Raw genomic sequence first — 16655 nt, 5'->3', positions numbered from 1 at the left:
TCATAGTTCTCTGCCCAAGAGTACAGATTGCGCTGCTCGGAGCCCTGATTTTTTACTCCAGGCAATTTGAGAATTTTTGAGCTACTAGAAATTTGGACGGATGGAAACTTGTTATTTTTAAACGTCTAATCTTTTTCATTCGTTTTTCTTTGAGTTTATACTTTTCATAATATGGTTTGTTGTCTATCACCTGATATATTTTTCTCCCTTGAACTTTTCTCCCGTTCACCAGTCCTTCCAGTGCATCTTTCAGTAGACAGTTTCTTCTCAGTCAGTGACCCAACCAATTCCTTTTCCTCTTCCTGATCAGTTTCAGCATCATTCTTTCTTCACCCACTCATTCCAACACAGCTTCGTTTCTTATTCTGTCAGTCCAGAAAAGACTGTAAGGCAAGGGAATAATAGTGGAAAAGGATAAGATGCAAGTAATAGCCAGGGAGTGGTAATAAGTAAGTAGTGATACAAATATAATAAAGAAAGTGGGAATGGAAATGTAATGAAACTGTAGAAACTACTTCGTCTGAAAATATGCAGATCAGATTAATGGGAATAAGTGGTCAGTGAACGTTAGAAAATAAGTTGACAACTATGGGAGAGTTCAACTTAATGTAAACAAGGAATTGGGAGAAGTGATCGTTTAGTTAAGTGAGATTAGTAATAATAAGATAGATAACTGCGAGAGGAGGGTGAGTAGGAAAAGAAGGACGGGAACAGAGGTGAGAGACGTGATAGAAAAGTGATCAGGGTCATTTAAATGTAATGGCCGAGTGTTTAAAAAAGCGTAAGCAGGAAATGTATCCTGGGGAGTATGCAGAAATGTGAAGGGCCATCACGACCGATGTCTGTCCACTTCACACGCTCCATTCTTCTCCATATCCACATTTCTTCACTTCGTCGTAATGTCCATGTGTTAGAAACAAGTGAACGGCACCAATACCGGTATGTGGGTTGAGTTACAATTGGGATGGATGGAGGCATCCCGTCTGCACTGGTTCCAAGGTCGGTCGTGGGTTCGATGCTCGGTGGAAACGGTATCAGCCGAGCACGGAAGTGGCGCAGGTCTCTGTCCCGCATGACCGCGCACAGGGCTGTCCAGTGTTGTAGTTTAAGGTGATATCAGTTCCCAGCGAATGACCGCTTGGCTTAAGGACCCCAGTTCGACAGGCGCATCCTGTGATGGAGCCAGGACTCATTGACAGACGAGTAGGCCGAAGACTTGACCCCAGCCTATTTTTAATATTGCGGATGATAGATGAAAAGAGGGGAGATGGAGATAGAGGGAAACGGGAGTACTCCGAGAAAAACAGTCTGCAATGTCTGCTTTGTTCACGACCTGGCCGGGGGTCGAACCCGGGCCGCCTGGATGCGAGCCGCAGACAATAAGACGCGTGGCTGACGATGGCCACTGACATTCCAGTGGACAAGCAGGTGGCTGCTACGCGCTGGTATGTAGGCCACGCGAGGTCACCGGCTGGCTCGTCCGTATCCTGGAGCTCTTTCTACGAAATTTTCATCAACTCTCTTTATTTTTCCATTATATCGATTTCGAGATTTCCACGAAAATGCGAAAGAGTTGTGTTCCGTGTACAGTGATTCTCCTCTGTTCGATTTAATTAAACTGACCCTATGCAAATGAAGTATTCATTCATAGTTTTCTACCCAACGGAATGTCTTTCACTGCAAACCCAGCATTCTCCAACATTCCCTCTTTTCCGCCTTCTTCGTCTCCGCATATCTTAATGTTCTCTATCATTGATATTTTCTCCTGTCCCGAACTTTACTTCCGTTCACCATTCCTTCCAGTGCATTCTTCATAGGCAGTTTCGATATTTGCAGTCTTCTATTCGGAAAAATATAGTCCGATCATCGGCTCTGTGCCCCCGTAAGATATGCGAACTGAACCCTAATTCCTTTTCAGCCTCGGCAATTCATTTCTCTCCCTGTATTCCTATTTCTCTCTTTTCTACCCCCTCTCTTTCTGTCCCCCATTACTCACAATTTTGAGCCTTCTTGCGGGACAGTTTATTTGCACTTGCAGTCCAGTGTTGTCAACTCAACATGAATACTGTAGCACGGAGTGGCGAAAGAAATATTATTAAGCAAGTACGTAATAGCATTTTGCGATTAAGAGAAACAAACAGGTCAATATCTGTTTCCTATAAATCAGGCAACGAAAAGGGCAGCTGCGATCACAGATGAGGCTTATTTTATTTCAATTGATTACGTATTAAAATTACTTACTTAACTAATACTAATATAATACAACTTTTTTTATGTAATTTATATAGACAGGTCAGAGCGCCTAAAGAAAATCAGGAGAGAGGGAGTCTGTGCAGGAGATGAAAAGCTAGAATCACCAGGGAAGAACAGACCAAGGGAACCTTTAATTCTTGTAGATGATATGGACAGATGTATTTTAAGAAGAAAGATAGGCCTACAAGAATTTTATACGATGCAGAAAGAAGTTCCGACATTGGAGAAATTATTGAAGGTTGCGAGAGAAGCAATACATTTCCAAGGAGGGAGAGAAACAGCACGGAAAGTGATTCGAGACATGGGATTTAGATTTAAAAATGTAGAAATACAAGATGTATTTTGAATGAAAGACCTACTTAAATTAAATTATGAATAAGTAATAATTAACCTTACATTATTATAAGCAATATTCAAGAGACATGACACTGTTTGCCGGAAGTTTGGCAACATCCCTATTCGGGAAGGTTCGTGGTCTGCTGTTTGACGTAGTGGGAGAGAAACGGGTGGAATGGGGTGAGTAGAGGCGTTAACTTTTCCAAGAACAACGACAGCGCTGAAGGGGCACAGATCCGATGGTGCGACAATAAATGGTGTAGTTTTCCGTTGCTTTTCGCACACCACTCTGTCTTTCGCTTCTTAAAAGATTCCAGGGTTTAGCGTGGGCTTGATTAATAAGGCCCTCCGGTCTTCACTATACCGTCAAGTGAGATGTACTGCCTGATAATAGATGTATAGGGTACACATCAGCCAGAACCTCAGATGCATGATTAGAAGCTGTTTTATAGTTGCTTTGGAAGGGGATAAATAATGTGGTTCTGCTCTTGGAATTATTTGGTGTTTGAATTATGTCTACGTTTATCATAAGCGATTTACCCCCACCAAAAGTAATCCGCCGTTTTTGTCCCAAAAGACGAGGTGGAGCACTGAGCAGCAGTTGACTTCGGGCTGGCCCTAACATTCGTTTGTACTGCTTTTGCTTGTTGGTTAAGACACGAATAAGTTCCTGGGATATTCTTGGACTGATCAGAATTTCCTCTGTATCTAGTGTGTGATGCACGAATATCGAGTGTTTCTTAGGATCAATAAGTCGTGTAGTCAGATGTTGCTGCACTCCACAGGTTGCCATAAAATGCAAATGCAGCAGTTTTATGACGTGTGTAACAAGTGTCAAGAATACAGATTCGAATTCTCTTATTTAATCGAATTTCTTAATCCGTCATGCAGATGGCGCTCATTGGTTTTCTTTTGTTTTTAACACTCGGTAATTGGGCACTGCTGTACCTATGAAGATATTATTTGTCCCTTTATTTTCTTCTGGATCCCGTATTTCCTGATTGTATATTCTTCTCATCCTAGGTACCTGTGTGTGTCATATCGCGTATTCCGCCTTCCCCAGCTTTTTCAGTTTTTCTCATAAAATCAGGCATGTGTTGTTTTAGTTTGTGGTTCCCAACCTTTTTTGACTGACGACACACTTTACTGAACGCCCACGGTATCGCGACACACTTGTTTCTTAATAATAATAATAATAATAATAATATTTATTACTTATGGCTTTTAAGGAACCCGAAGGTTCATTGCCGCCCTCACATAAGCCCGCCAGCGGTCCCTATCCTGTGCAAGATTAATCCAGTCTCTATCATTATACCCCACCTCCCTCAAATCCATTTTAATATTATCCTTCCATCTACGTCTCTTAAGTGCAAGTTTGAACCAATAAAAGTATTGAGATTTGCGATAGATTAATTAGTTAGGAAATTGTATATTTATTATGTAGAACTACATTTGTATATAGATCTTTTGTTAAATTATTAAGTTTTGTACTTTTGTGAACAATATCAATAAAGCTATCTATCTATCTATCTATCTATCTATCTATCTATCTATCTATCTATCTATCTATCTACGTCTCGGCCTCCCCAAAGGTCTTTTCCCCTCTGGCCTCCCAACTAACACTCTATATGCATTTCTGGATTCGCCCATACGTGCTACATGCCCTGCCCATCTCAAACGTCTGGATTTAATGTTCCTAATTATGTAGGGATTCGTAACAAGTTGTTTTTACGGTGATGGGTTGTTAGCCCTTCGCCCAACCCCCAAGCTGGAGGACCACCCCTTATCGGCTGTCCACGACTGCTTATTCAATATATTCGCAGCTACCCTCCATATCTGGAGGCCGTCTCCTCTATCCGCAACCTGAGGACGCGCCATGAATAATAATAATAATAATAATAATAATAATAGTAATAATAATATAAACTTCTATTTAGTATCGTACATCCATTCTATTCAGGCCGATGATAACACGCAGTCGGGCGCGTTCTTAGCTTCTTCCTCTTTAATTTCAGATAAGAGTGAATGTCCAAATACGTGTTTTTCTTTTTCTTGTTTTGGCCAGGAAATGTCGATAATGTGCCACTGTGCGATATCTAGAAATAATTGTGTATAAAATCATTTCTTTCTCGTAGCAAAAGTTGTTAACTTCTTCGTCCCAGCTATCTGTTTGTGCCGAATCCGGGAGTTGATCATCGTTATGTTTCTGATTCCAAGTATTGTTGTTTAGTAAACTGTCGGAAGACAGTTTGGGACCTCCTAAGTGACAGCAATAAGGTGCACTCATGAGACAACTAAGCCAGGAGATAAGGGGGTAGGTTGGCCAGTTCCTTTCCCCCTCCATTGCATACATCGCCGACTAGCTACATGTTACACTAGTCAGACTTCAGATGCATACAAACATTGTTCTTCCTCTGACACATATCGTCAAGTGAGCTGTACTGCCTGATAAAAATAGATGTACATGTCAGCTAGAACCTCTATCAGAGGTAACTTCTAATATAAACCCATTATTTTAGTAAACTATATTTTATGTACATTGTTCCCGGATAAATAGACTTACAAATATTGAATATGAACAAAATGCATACATTTAGACACTTATTTACTACCATAACAAAAATGGGAAGTGTTCTTTCGTATGAAATGTAGGTCTGTTCTGAATACCGTGAAATGGATACTCAATGCCTGCTGTATTGGGAACACGACCCTGCAGACAACTCAAAACTGATGTTTTCGTAATTCCTACATGATGGCTCTGCTGAGTCTGTGAGAAACTAAAAGTTATGATGAGGCTGGACTCTTGTCATGTGTTGTCTCAGCGGAGGCCTATGCCTTGCACTGGCGCGCACCAAGTCCTTGACGAGAATGCGCGGAATGCAAGCGAAGTGAACGACCCCGGCGACCGACGGAATCTGCGCATGCGCACGTCGCTTCTTCTTGTCCCAGTTCACACCCTCGTGCTGTGTCGTCTATTCCAATGAACCAGCTAGTACTCCGACAAATTAATTAGTAACGAAGAATATACAATATGAAGTCGGTACGGACGCGAAGTAAAGCTGTCGATCCGTTAACGGGATGCCTTTAATCGATCAATCGACCGGTGAATGGAATTTTAAGTGTTTGTGTAGTAACAAAAAATTTTAGTTGGCACACTTATTTACAGTCAGCCAAACACGTCACTGCGTTCACATTTTACTTCACAGTTTGTTCGTTATTTCAGTTTCTGTAACATAGGCTTCACTATTAGGTGCAGCAACGTCAGTAGACGGATGACTTGTTTAAGGTGATATTGTGTTTCCGCTATAACTGAACGATTTCTTACCATACACTTTTCTTTTTGTCCGTCACCTTTCCACAGTCGTTTAACTTCCACAACTTTTTCCGCGCAAAGGTTCATAAGCCGTATGTGTAGCTAAAGTTCCAAAAATATTAAACACTGCTTTCTGAATACCCAGCAAACTCCCACAATTTTTTAACGTAACAGTTTACCTCACCAAGTGATATACAGATTTCCTGCTTGCCAACTTTCGTAAGTAAAAATTATGGACACAAACGTTGACAATTTTATTGCACTAATTATTTCCACCTATCAATCTACATATTCAACAGTGGTACTTTATTATACAATATATATATATATATATATATATATATATATATATATATATATATATATATATATATAAAAGAAATGTTAACTCGTTGTGAACTAGGGACCCATCATATAGATGTAATTACTAAACTAATATAAACTTAACGTAAACTGAACTAACACGAACTATCTTAACCTACCTACACAAAAGATTTCAGCCACTCTTCTCGGAAAACACAGAGACATTTACATGATTTATCACCAGGACTATCAGATCTTATCACACTGCGGCATTTTACAGGTCTTTGCTGTGTCTATATCTATCGTGCGAAACTGAAGTCAAAGTGCGCAAGATGAGCATAGAGAATAGATGAATCAGTAAGTACCCTGTGATCAAACCCGCCCTAACTTGTGTATTATGATCATTGCACCGCCACTCTGTTGACACGTCACCGTGAATTAAATTTCTGCCTTAACATGCGCAGTAGAGTCATTTCTCCATTTCGTCACATATTGGAAGCATGTCTCTGAGACTGTGCGGAAATATCTTTCAATCCAGACTAAATCCAACAATCTGATTGGAACGAAAATCAGCTGTTAATGTCTAATATGCCACGAAATCGGGACATTTTGATGCGTGTGCAAATTATTTCGGGACACGGGACGCAATGGTCAAAATCGGGACTGTCCCGGGAAATACGGGACGGTTGGCAAGCCTGTGCTACACAGACTTCACCACAGTGTGTTCTGTCAATCTGTTAAAACACATTTGATCGGTTAATCGAATTTCAAAATTAGGTTTAATCGTTTCGATTAATTCGACAGCTCTACGTTTGTAAATCCGTATTTCGACAAATGTGAGTATTTGTATTTGTTGCTTGTAAGATGTATTTGGTAATATATCGCAAAGCTGCAGTAAACCACTAAAGAATTCGAAATGGCAGTGTAGAATACTGCTCTTCCTCTAACAGCATTCGTAGAATACTATGCTACCTTGGATACACCAAGGTTATGGTAGTTGCATATGCAACAGGAGACGTTATCTATCATATACAGTAATAACCGGATTCTACAACACTGCTTTGAGGTCTAGCTGTCAGCATTACCTACTGCAAATCATGAGATCCGGGCTCGATTCTCGTTCTGAGCATGGGAATTTGTCCCTGTTTAATAGTCCCTGTTTAATACTTTCACTACACCACCTCATTCTAGTGCCGAGGTCATGGAAAGCATGGGGCTCTACCTCCATGCCCCCCAAGTGCCTTCATGGCATGTTACGGGGATACCTTTACCTTTTTACCTTTTTAATACTTTCACTAGAAGATGTTTCTGGAATTCGTCAAGTTCCAGACGTTACCTGCGTGATAGCATATTAAGAGATTCAATACGAAAAGCACATTGGTCCTTACTGGAAATAGATTCGATGTTTCTGGAACTCCTAACGATCTAGAAGCTGAGTGAGAGTGTAGACAGGGGCACACTTTTGTCTGCGCATACTATGTCGTTTACAGAGGACAAGATTTTTTTGGAAAAAATAAATCAAATTTCATACCCACTTAGAGTTTTAAAAATGTGACAGTAATTTCATGATTTTTAGCATCATACATTCTTGTACACGGCGTTGTATTAATAATTTGCAAATCCGCCTTACTGTTACAAAGCCGAATCCTGCTGCCGAGGGGAGTAATAGGATTACCCCACTGATGATTTTTGAGTATTGTTTTCATTTTTGTCCATATTTATTTTTTAAATTCCTTTATTTGCCTCTTATATGTCTACTTACATTTTAAAATAAGAATAACGTAAATAATTCGTCTACTTTAAGAAGTAATTGGTTTAATTCATGCGGGGTGATCTTGTTACCCCCTTGGTAGTCTGTGCCACGAAAATTCCATGATAATAAATTCAATCTGTAGCTTAATTTTCTTAATTTATGAGTTTGACCAAATTATTTTCTTTCGTGTTCTTTATGCCATTACTCATATTTGTATCTATATTATCATAACCTTTGGTTTCTATTTTTTTTTACTCCTGCGTGTTATGGTTATTTTAAAAGCGATTTTCTTAGAAATAATTATTAGTGAACCCCTTTTTTCCGAGATGACCATAGTATTATAGGCGGTGTTCGAATATTTGAATTTCAACAAAGAATTCAATTTTGTTTTAGTGGATTTATATTTTTATTTATTTATTTTTAGAAGTTTTCGTAGATTTTTTTTTTTTTTTACTTATTGTAGGGATTCGTAACAAACTGTTTTTTACGGTGATGGGTTGTTAGCCCTTCGCCCAAACCCCAAGCTGGAGGACCACCCCTTATCGGCTGTCCACGACTGCTTATTCAATATATTCGCAGCTACCCTCCATATCTGGAGGCCGTCTCCTCTATCCGCAACCTGAGGACGCGCCATGCCGTGGTGATAGGGACCCACAATACATGGATAGATTTTTTTTTTTACAATTTTATTTTATTAGAAACAAATATTTTGAAGGTGTTCGTGATTATGTAGATTGTATTCTTATATTTAAATTTCAAAAAATAATTGAAATGATTTCCAGTTTATATTATAGTACTGTGACATCTATAGCTTATAGCTGTGTTGCCCACTATGTCAGAACTATATAGCTTTGAGGAGTTTGTCTTGAAATGGAAGTGAGGCAAGTTTACATTACTGCATAGTGCATACCCGTATGTTATCTTATGGTGTCACCTGTAACATATCTAAAGTTTTTTAATTTTGGTATACGTTTTCAGCAATAAGGAACGCCGTGTATATTAAAGAAGAGGACGGTTATTTTATATTTTTACATTTTCTGGAGGTCTAGAGTCAATAATACACTGTCTCTGCAAGTTGTGTTCCGGGTTCGATACCCACGGCGTCAAGGTGAACTTGCCTGCAAATATGCGGACATCGGCATAACTGCTCGCAAGAGCCTTGACCCAGTGAGGCGGCGCTGTCACCTGCGATCTCATTTACGAGAGCGGATAGTTCTGATAGCGGGATTCGGAACTGTTAAACTATTCCAGAGGAACTACCTTAATTACACTGCAGGATGTGTACTACCCTGCAAAATATGAACGCTGTACAATAGTCTTTTGAATTGTATTTTTTCCTGCCCAAAGTTACGGGCTACCGGTGCTGTTAGTAACGAAGGATCAACATTGGCTACATTAGAACAAAGATTTATTCTCTACAGTAATTACAAAGATTCTAGATTGATGGGACACATGTATGTTTCTTTTTTTAAGTAAGAGGTAACTCTAATTGCTTATATTTTCTTCATTTTCTGTACAATCTTAACAATTCTGGCACTGCACAAGAAATAGGATTTTTCGCATCACCGTATGTGTCGACCGCTGTGTTCTTTTACAAGTGTGAGTACATCGATGTATTTTTTTCTGTGAAAGAGAATATGAATTCATATCAGTTTTCTGCAAATGTGAAGTTCTTCAGTAAACATTTGAGGTGATATCATAACACTTTATTGTGAAATATGTTGTATTTAAACTCACAAGAGAACAGGTCTTGGTGATTTAATTTAATGAAAATGCATATTTAAGCTAATTTTCGTTCGTACAGAAACGTGGTGATAGTCCTCGTTTACGAAATTGACTTGAAAATCGATGCTACTTATGCCGATTCTTGCGCGCACTCGGATCCTCATATAGTGAGGATCAAGTAAGAACAGTTCCTAAACAGCAGATATTGCCGTCTTGTCAGTGTTGCCAACTGTTACCAGATATCACACGATCCTACATACTGAATGACTTATTTACGTACCGTACTTTACCTTAATGTTGGAATGTTATTCTAAATAATTCAATAATTTGTAACATATTTTCGTAGGCAAACTATACGAAAAAGGGATCAACATGTTAGGTATTTTGTCTGGCAATACGAAATTCATTGGTTTGACTAAACAATTGACTCACGAGACCTAACCTAAAAATGTATTTTGTTTGACCACATGAAATTGTTAGTACTAACTCCGAAAACTTACCTGACCATAGTCTTGAATTATAACCACAACGCAACACATAAAATAACTATTCTGTGTTAATATTAATTAATATGTTCAAATTTCACTGTCTTCAAGTAACCGGCTCAGAAAATCTAGTACAATTTTAATTTCATGGAACTCCAGTACTGGCAACATTTGTCTCATCTGCCAACATAACAGTTACAAAATCACTACCATTTGTAGTATTTATCAGTATCGAAATTCTAAACTAAGTTGGTAAAAGAAAATTCAACCTGCAAACAAGAAAATCACCAAAATCCACTAGCATATGTAGTAATAGGGGAAAAATGGTTAGGTTTCACCCTTAGGGTATGAAGTAAGGTGATCCGGACTATAGTTCAGCGATACCGCATCACATTAATGCTCTAGTCCAGGCATTTCCAACTGCTGGCTCTGTGACGTCACACGTCTCTGCTCTCGAGCTCCTTAAGAGGGGAAGCAAAGTAGGGAGAGCGGCAGTGGAGGGATGGAGATCTTTAACACATCATTAGCCTCCGTCACATGCGGAGAAACGTGCTCCGACGTCACAGGTTGTCCAGTTGGAAATGACTGCTCCAGTCAATTTTCTGTTTCTCTTTAACTCACATTAATTTAGTGCTCTTACTCAAATACAAATTCAATATCATTTTAAAATATGTTTTAACTTTCCGCTGCAACTTTTTTAGTATTCATGATATTTCTATTTTTTTTTTTTTTTTTTACTGGCATGTATTCTGTAGTCAATTGTCCCAAGACAGAGTTGAACCTCATAAGTGACACCAATAGGGGATCAATCATGAGGCAACTAAACCAGGCCATAATGGGGTAGGGTAGCCGGTTCCTTTCTCCTCCATTGCATACATTGCTGACTAGTAACATACTGTAGTATAAATTCAGTTCAATTCTTTCTCTGATACATATCGTCAAGTGAGATGTACTGCCTAATGACAGACGTACATATCAGCCAAAATCAGTCAGAAGTGTATTCCAGCTGGTGAACCATTAACATTGTCAACTTTTGTGATCCAAATGGCGCATAATACTAGTGGGAAAATGGTCAGATTCTAATGGATCCCTGGATTCTGTAACGTAACATCTAGTCATTGCCATTCATTATGTTTTATATGCAACTGCAATTGCAAAGATATGAGCTATTATGGCATACTTCAAATCTAGCCTGTAGAATGAATGCTCATGTTAAAGCCGTAGTTCAGTTCGTTCACCGTGCTTCTTGTTTTCGAGTAAATGTTGCGGGTTGCAGCCGCAGTCCTCTGTGCAGAACGGTGCATGCAGGTGAATGCGCCGCGGCACGACACTGGCCGCATGCATGTAATTATGCCAGTGAATTTGGCAGCGGAATGGAACAGGTTTCCAAATACAGAAAGCTGCATGTGTTACTGACAAAGTTACGTGATGCCATCTGGAAGCGGGAACCTGTAACATTCTCAAGGTTAAGTAGGCGTATCGTCACCAAGGCAATGTTCGGTATTCCGTGATTTTGCTGTGCCATGACATCCGCGGAGATGGTGGTGAAAACCTGACCATGTATTATAGCTGAAATATTTAATTATTTCAGAAAATAATAGTCGCTTGGCATCTCAAAGCGCATTACACCCTGGAGGCAGTCTTAGCCTGTGGTTTCCATTATGTTCGCTTTATGATTGCTGACGGGTTCAAGAGTCGGCATTATAATAATCTACCACATGTAGATTTATACAAATGTGGTAAATACTTGCATGTCCGCCAAAATTCGAGGCTGCAGGCCACAAGGTAAGCAGCACTGGTATGGACTCTTCTTGAACCTTTATTAGTGACATTAATGCTATGAGATTGATTTATGTATTTATTTCCTTACTACTACTACTACTACTACTACTACTACTACTACTACTACTACTACTACTACTACTACTACTACTACTTACTGGCTTTTAAGGAACCCGGAGGTTCATTGCCGCCCTCACATAAGCCCGCCATTGGTCCCTATCCTGAGCAAGATTAATCCAGTCTCTACCATCATATCCCACCTCCCTCAGATCCATTTTAATATTATCTTCCCATCCACGTCTCAGCCTCCCCAAAGGTCTTTTCCCCTCTGGCCTCCCAACTAACACTCTATATGCATTTCTGGATCGCCCATACGTGCTACATGCCCTGCCCATCTCAAACGTCTGGATTTAATGTTCCTAATTATGTCAGGTGAAGGATACAATGCGTGCAGTTCTGCATTGTGTAACTTTCTCCATTCTCCTGTAACTTTATCCCTCTTAGCCCCAAATATTTTCCTAAGAACCTTATTCTCAAACACCCTTAATCTCTGTTCCTCTCTCAAAGTGAGAGTCCAAGTTTCACAGCCATACAGAATAACCGGTAATATAACTGTTTTATAAATTCTAACTTTCAGATTTTTTCACAGCAGACTGGATGACAAAAGCTTCTCAACCGAATACTAACAGGCATTTCCCATATTTATTCTGCGTTTAATTTCCTCCCGAGTGTCATTTAATTTGTTACAGTTGCTCCAACATATTTGAATTTTTCCACCTCTTCGAAGTATAAATCTCCAACTTTTATAGTTCCATTTCGTACAATATTCTGATCACGAAACATAATCATGTACTTAGTCTTTTCGGGATTTACTTCCAACCCTAGGTCTTTACTTGCTTCAAGTAGAATTCCCGTGTTTTCCCTAATCGTTTGTGGATTTTCTCCTAACATATTCACGTCATCCGCATAGACAAGCAGCTGATGTAACCCGTTCAATTCCAAACCGTCTCTGTTATCCTGAACTTTCCTAATGGCATATTCTAGAGCGAAGTTAAAAAGTAAAGGTGATAGTATATCTCCCTGCTTTAGCCCGCAGTGTATTTGTTTCCTTATAATAGAAAATGTAGTGGAAAGTACTGTTATCAAAGGAAGCTAGGGCATATTGCGTTGGGTATTCCAAATCAAGCGTGGAAATGACAGTTTCATTTTCTAATGCATAATGTGTTATAAATACAGACGGCGAGAGCGTTGTGTTTCTGCACAGTACACTGTTGTTTAGTCAACGGTTCGAAGATGGGTTAAAACCTCATAACTATGACACCAAGAGGGCAACTGAGCCAGGAGATGATGGGATAGAGTGGCCAGTTCCTTTCCCCCTCCATTGCATACATCGCTGTCTAGTAACATATTACACTAATAACACTTAAGAGCGCAATACACTACACACAAGATTTCTTCTGGTACAACTTTTCAACAAAGAAAGATGTAAATTTCTTGAATGTGTGACAAACAAGCATTTGGCAGAAATGAAAAATAACTAACTGTAGGGAAGAATAATTCACTGTGTGCTGTTACGACGACATATCAATGACGTGATGTATTGTATAATTTTATCCCATTTCATTTCATTAAGATACAAATTCCCTACTAAATAGCCATTTTTGGATGAAAAATAAAATTATGTATGTCCCTCATTGCTTCTGTTGCTGTTATATTTAGCTTCTCTCATCGCTGTGCGTGAACCAACAATTTAAATATTAGTTACAGATCATTCGTGAAACCAAATGCAAGCGTGCGCCGAGGCTCGTAGTAAGAACCTAACGGTGGGGGTTATTTTTCTGTAGAGGATTCAAGCTCAAATGCATTCTGCATATGGGGCTATTCCATCAATTGACCAGTTGCCATACGAACGTCTACCTGTCACAGAGCTTCTGCTGCAGACCTACACAAGGTTTGCGCTCTGTATAAGGGTGGACTGGAAGAAGGGGCGGATCTCGTACAAAATATACACAAAAAGGCTTTTGAAATGAATTCCCGTTCAGTGTTTGCAGAACTATTCTTGGACTATTATTAATTAATAAAGAAATATATATTTTACAGAAGTAATAGATATTCTATAGCTACTTAAATGTACAATATCATTTTGTTATATTTTTATTTATCAGTACATCAAAACGAGGTTTTATGCTGTTGGCAGCTGAAAAGAACAGTAGCCTACTGATCGTAATGAAACATCAATTAAATGTTCGATGCCTGCCTTTGTTAAAGTTGATTATAGAAAACAGTTGGTCACAAAATATATAAATATTGAGCCAAACATAGCAATCATTTTCACAGCCAGCCTGTGTAGTCGTGTATATTATTGCTAATGTTTAGTCTTGTAAAACTCAACCAGGCTAGTAATATTATTCAAACGATCTTTAGCCTTTAGGTCACATTGAAGACAATAAGTTCGAGCTGTAAATCGTTAAATGTTAAATGTTATGTTCCGTCTTTTAGATTCCTCCATACTGTACTGTAGCAGTAGGTAAGCAACGTGAAACAGTTACTGAGAATAGGCCTACACACTGCACTCCACTACATAGCTGAGTGGTTGTTTCCCTCTCTTCTACCTATAGCAAGTCTATGTCATTCTGACGTATATTCCTCTCCGTTTCGGCGAGCGGTAAACACCGCTCTCCCGCTCCGAAGGAGCTGTTTGTGCAGGCCTGTTCTACAGTGTACTAGGCGTGGCATGATTTTTTCTAAACCTGTAATCATTTATAGCTAGCTGCAAGTGGAAGCGTAGCGAGCCAGTTGGTTTCACGAGATAAGGAATGACCTGTAGCCATTCGGGTATTTCTCCTGCATTTCAGACGTCAACAGTGGACACTAGGTTTCTAGAATAATATCAGTTCTAGCATTAACTTATGTTTCCTCCTTCAAGGCCTTAATATCTTTAAAATTATCTTTTGGCTCGAATTAGATCATGTTCTAATCTTTAAGACTAATTTTTGCCAAGAGTCCGTCAGATCTTTTCACACTATTCCTCTTTTTTTATTCAATATCGTTATTTTTACTATTGGCCATTCTTTCTCGTGGTGAACGTTTTGAGATGATACACTCCACCTTTTGAAAGGTCTTATTTTCTGTTGTGTTTCCAGTGTTTCTCCGCCTGCTTTTAATATGTTAGTTTTCAACAGATCTTAACATTTTCTGATCACTTTAATCGTTAAATGTATGTTTGGAGTTCGGAGATGTAATTCTACAGGCAGTAATTTCTCTGACACATTTCTGGGCTATACACCTTTCAATTACTTTACGTAGAGTTATGTGAATCTGTTGCTAGGGAATCGTTATTTTTGGTGGGTACAAGAAACATTTATTTCACAAAAACTTTCAATATTTTTCATTGCAATTATAATAAGAATCTTTGGGATTCGAGTACTTAAATTAGCGTCCATGGCAGAAAAATATATTAATTTGAAGTGCAACATGACAACGATGAGGAATAAAATCTGTACAGTAGGCTGGCATGGTCACAGCCTTGTCTTTTTAAGGGAATGAAAGTCTCGAAACCCGATTATTGTTGTTCAGTCAGCTGTCCTAAGACAGGTCAGAACGCGGCTATTTAGTAAGTCTATGGTCTGAACTCACAAGTGATACCAATAAGGCACCACTTATGAGGCTACTAAGACAGGAGATAATGAGGTAGGGTGGTCAGCTCCTTTCCCCCTCCATTGCATACATCGCTGACTAGCTACATATACACTAGTCAGACATCATGTGTATACAAACAATTGTTCTTCCTCTGACACATATCAAGTGAGATGTACTACCTGGTAATACATAGTTATTTGTTCTGAATAATATTTTGAAAATACAGTGGAACTTGGTTATAACGACATCCAAGGGACCTTAAAAATTATGTTGTTATAAACGAGTGTCGTAGGAACCGAGATTTACATTATCAATCTAGTGAGGTGGAAAATGAAAAATAACAAACTTAATTAGACTTATTTTAGATTTATGTATTGACTTTTAAGCCTACAAAGAACATAATAAAATACATGTAGGCCTACAATTATAATTACAGTATTCTGTATTAAAACAGTTTGTTCAGTACTCACCAAACTATTTTACATAGAAGTGAAGTAATCAGTCATTTTACTCTGTTGTCTTCTACTTGCCCAATACACACTTTCTAGGGCTAAATTAATTTCTATGTTCATAATTTCAGTTGCAATTTCACTGCTCCCTTCCCTAGCTTCATAGAACATGTTCATAATTCTAATGGCTTCTAAAGCGTCACTCACTTCTTTTAGTGGCCATATTGTGTTAAAATGCTTGCACTTAGTGAAAACTTCCTGTCGAAACTGATCTAATACCGCATGAATTCGGGCAGGTTACAATGGGGTGGGGAATCCTCCTGTATTCCAGAGGTCTATGACAGAAGGAGACTGTAAAGAATTTGTCAGGATCAGATTTCAATAAAATATTTCTTAAGATACTTTGTTTCTTAGAAAATCTTATTCCAAACTGACGTTATATGCGAGATAGACGCATATGCCTTTGCCTTATTAAGCAAGGTAGGAAAGCATATGTCTCATGGGGAATTAGTTGGGACCACAGAATATGTAACGTTATAGGCGAGGTGTCGCACAAAACGAGGTCGCTATAACCAAGTTCTACTTCTGTATTCCAGAATACGTATAACAGTGCCCTT

The 16655-nt window shown here is 38.9% G+C and overlaps 1 protein-coding gene across 9 annotated transcripts in view; it reads left to right on the top strand.

The window, feature by feature from the left end:
* Positions 1–16655, top strand: part of shep (alan shepard) — a 103848-nt gene that overhangs the window by 45933 nt on the left and 41260 nt on the right. The window lies entirely within an intron of this gene.

The sequence above is a fragment of the Periplaneta americana genome, chromosome 6, assembly GCF_040183065.1.
Source record: "Periplaneta americana isolate PAMFEO1 chromosome 6, P.americana_PAMFEO1_priV1, whole genome shotgun sequence".
Taxonomy (NCBI): Eukaryota; Metazoa; Arthropoda; class Insecta; order Blattodea; family Blattidae; genus Periplaneta; species Periplaneta americana.
The sequence above is the reverse complement of the archived record's forward strand: the minus strand, read 5'-3'. Positions and strand labels throughout refer to the sequence as shown.